The sequence below is a fragment of the Notothenia coriiceps genome, unplaced genomic scaffold (genome assembly GCF_000735185.1).
Source record: "Notothenia coriiceps isolate Sejong01 unplaced genomic scaffold, NC01 NC01_scaffold00034470, whole genome shotgun sequence".
In the NCBI taxonomy this organism is placed as follows: Eukaryota; Metazoa; Chordata; class Actinopteri; order Perciformes; family Nototheniidae; genus Notothenia; species Notothenia coriiceps.
Window position 1 is genome coordinate 1 of NW_011367171.1, and position 4,274 is coordinate 4,274.

The window sequence follows — 4,274 nt, forward strand, 5'->3', positions numbered from 1 at the left end:
GAGAGAGAGAAGAGGCGCGTTCACACCAAGTACTTTTCCCACAAAGGTTCCTGAGAACTACGATTTAGTTGCGTCACACCAAAAAGTCCCAGGAACTAAATTAGTTATAGAGAACCTTTTTTACCCCCTTTTCAGTCCCTTCTAGAGAGCAGGGACCTTCGTGGGAGAAAAAGGTTCCTGTGTCTGATTGGCTGGGCGGAATGCAAACCACGCCCCGTCAAACTCCCAAAAACGTTTGTGAAGCTGCCATTTTATTATCATCGCATTGCATTATTAGCATTAGCCCAGCGCAGAAACGCAGAGAGACTAACTTATGACAACACAAAATAAAACATGGGAGCGGTGGAGATGAGGAGGTGTCGGCGTTCTGGCCATTTACTCGGAAGGCCTCAGTAGAAGCTGCTGGGAGTCCCAGTAGCTTCTACTGAAGCCAGTCATAGATATATATATATATATATATATCTGGTGTTTATATATATCTATGAAGCCAGTCCCTAACTCCGGGGACTTCCAGCCGGGGATTTTGGGCGGCTGTAGCCTATACGCTGTGAAGTTGTTTGCGGCCTGCCAGTAAACCCAAAGCAGAAGAAGAAGTAGTGACGTCAGCGGCTTCAATGGCCTAATCCACCCCCAGGAACTAATTTCCGGTGTGGAACGCGATCTGTACTTAGTTCATGAGAACTAAAGAGTTCTCAGGAACCTTTGTGGGAAAAGTACTTGGTGTGAACGCGCCTAAGGAAACACAGTGAAGAATTGAGTAAGGGAAGTGGCAAAGAGAGATACTGCCATATCTTAGACACTCAGACATCATGCCATTGGCTACAGTTCCTAGGTATTTTATTAATATGAAAATATATTTACATGGGGGTCTAAGGAGGATAAAAGGCTTATTTTTAGTTATTAAGTCAGGGAAGAGAGCACAGCATGACCTTGGAATCCTTGTGCACAGATCAAGATTCCTAATTAACTCTGTTATATATTACAAAGTACTAAGATCAAGTCATTTTACAGCATTCCACTTCATGTTGCATGTGTGATATGATTAGAAAAATACTGAAATGAAATGTAATGATTTCAGTTAAAAAAAACGTATAGTTCTGCAAAAAACAGTTCTAATCAGCAAAGCAAATCTGGCTGAAATGCCTTTCATCAGGTTGAGACACTGAAGTGTAATTCTTCTACTTCTAATTTCTTTATCAGAGCATAAACATGAACATGAACATGGGAAAAAGGTGAGACACACAAGTGATGTCAGCATAGAAAAATAGGGACAAGGGGGGTTGCAGACCCTGGAGGATCTTGAGGTAAACAGAGCGAGAGAGAAGGGGTGATGGAAGGTTGAAGAGGAGGGGAGTCTCTGAGGTAAACACAATGGGAGCTGTGATCTCTGACGGTGGACATCTGATCCCCAGAAGCCAGCGTGAGGCCACAGCTTCAGATTACTGCCTGCTGCCCGTCTGCTGCTGCTGCACACCGCCCTTAAAACTGTACGAATACACTGCTTACTGTGCTCAAATATGAACATAACACAGTACCAAAAGATTAAACTAGTCTGAAACATCTAATGCTGCTGTTATTGAGAGGGTCTACGAGTCATTTAAAGCTAAACCATCATCTGAACATGAGACAAACTGTTTTAAGATTGGTTATTTCCACTCACTGCATATTCCTAGTTTGACCTTTGACATAGGCAATGGAAACACATGTATGCTTTCATGGGATTTTAAATCTTGTATCAAAACAGTGAGTTTGCATACTGAAACCAAGGATTAATTTGTTTCCTGAATGAGCTTGTTGATTAACTTTAGGCCTTTCCACAGAACACGTGTTGACATGTCACAGTAGGAAAAGCACAGGTGTAAATAATAAAACTAATGATGGCCCTGTTCCATTTAGCCGCTTTGGTTTCAGGCTCCTAGTATTGTGCATGGCGGCTCTCTGTTACAACGTCACGGCTCACTGGGACACCTGAATAGAACAGAACCATCCATAATGTCATTGGCGACGCCTGTGCTACTATGACAAGTTAAGATGTCTGCGGTGAAAAAGGTCTGCTGTCCCACGATGCAGTGCAAGAAGAAAATAGAGGAACTAATCACAGCAGTAATATATACACAAAAGTATATATACCTTTGTGGTGGTGATGAGAGATACATAAAGAACGTAAAGTATTGAACAGATACAAATACATTTAGTTCTGAAATGGAAAAATTATAAAATGAATTGTGTACTAACTGCAAAAACAGAGTATTATGGACATTTTTCGATATATTTTTGTTTGTTATGTTTACAGCAGGTATGTATTATTGAAGTAGGAATTATAGCTGCGACACAGTGTGACAATAATATCTCACTTTCACTTTTGATATTTGATACTGTATGTTATTGGTAGATAGCATGACATTAAGACAGCTGATAACACAGCAAACTGTGTGCTAACTCAATGCTAAATGAAACTGGCACCTAATGTTTCATCTTCAGACTTTATTAAGGCAGTGAACACAAAATAGTTCAGCCAGCAGAGGGGTCTCTTTAGGTTTCTGTTCCCATTTATTTTTCTGTTGTCTCAAAAAACTAGGTTTCTGTTCCCATTTATCTTTATGTTGTCTCAACAAACAACATTTCTAAGGCAACTGCTCACAGAATATAAAGAGGGCCTGAATGAATGCTGCAGATACTTGAGTAGAGTCGATAAGTATCGCAGCAGTGGGGAGCGAGGCCTTCCTGCAGGGTTTCCACTGAGTATTGGAAACTACCTGGAGGCAGCGGCGGCCACAGGATGGGTAATGATGAGGGGGGGGGGGGCCTGTGGCGATGTTGTCGGAGTAACTGTAGAAGCTGCTGAAGCTCCTATCTGACACAGTCGTCACACTTCAATGCTCAGGCTGAGCACCCACCCTGGCCTTCTCACTCACACACACACACACTAGAGAGGGACAACACCAATTAGGACTTCTCGTGCATTAACCTAATTACTGGGTGAGTGAGAGCAGGCACACACCCTGGATTCTGTTTCATGACTCCCTAACATGCCAGAACACACACACACACACACACACACACACACACACACACACACACACACACACACACACACACACACACACACACACACACACACACACACACACACACAAGCTTGCTGTTCATCATTATTTTATAGGTTACTATAATTGTCCCAACACCCTCTCTGAGACTAATAGCAGCATGGAGCCTGCAGACCGTGTGTGTGTGTGTGTGTGTGTGTGTGTGTGTGTGGGTGTGTGTATTCTTTACAGGCTATATATCAAAATGCCTGACAGGCCACCCTCCATTAGTGTCTTTTCCAAATGTGTAATGAAATAAGCACGAAACCAAGTAGTCTTCAGTCAGACCCGGAGACATCGAGGCCACAGAATTACACAAGGTGCCTGTCGTAGGGTTTGTCAGATAAGCAGGAGGTGGCCTGACAGGGAGTGTGTGCTTAGAACAGAGGAGGTTATCCTGCAGCCTCGGCATGAACGGATTATCTTGACTATGGTGTAATAAATGTTCGTGTGAGGCCCAGAGCATAGCTTGTTGGCTTTACTCATTATTTTTGGCATTTCACTTGAATGTTGCACCACACACATTAGTTCACTGATTCACATGTTTTTGGCTTGAAATAGGATATTTGTATGTCCATATGAACCACTGTCAGTTGCATAAAGCTACGATAGATTGATATTTTTTCTGCTACTTTTGATATTTTTCAAAGCCTAAAGTTTATTAAATAAATATAAAAAGCATCTGAACAAATAAAAAAATTTTTTTTTACTTTTCTATCCTGTTTCTTACAATACTTCAGACAAATATTGCTATCCCATTAAATTATGGTCTGACGATTGTAAACTGCATTATCCGGTTTTAAAATTGGTTAAGTTATAGTTCCATGTTAATATGTTAAAAATATATGCAACACATAAATATGGTTATCTTTTGGCGGAGTTTAAGAGCATTACATGTCGTCTCTTTTGCTTATTTTAGCATGTGTTTTTCTGTTATATCCTTTTCTCTAATTGGTCATGTTTTGTACCACTTTTTAGGCTGCATTCTTAAACTGGTCTCCCAGGTCAAGCATACAGCTTCAGGTAAAGTTATAAATAAATATTCATACATGTCTTATAATAAATGTTACTGTGTTTAAATGTGTCTTAGACTTATTTGTACTATGTATTATGTCATTTTACCTATATGAAAATGAAGCTCCAAACAATTACAGTTTGTTTTAAGTGTGTGTGCACCTACCTGAGAGA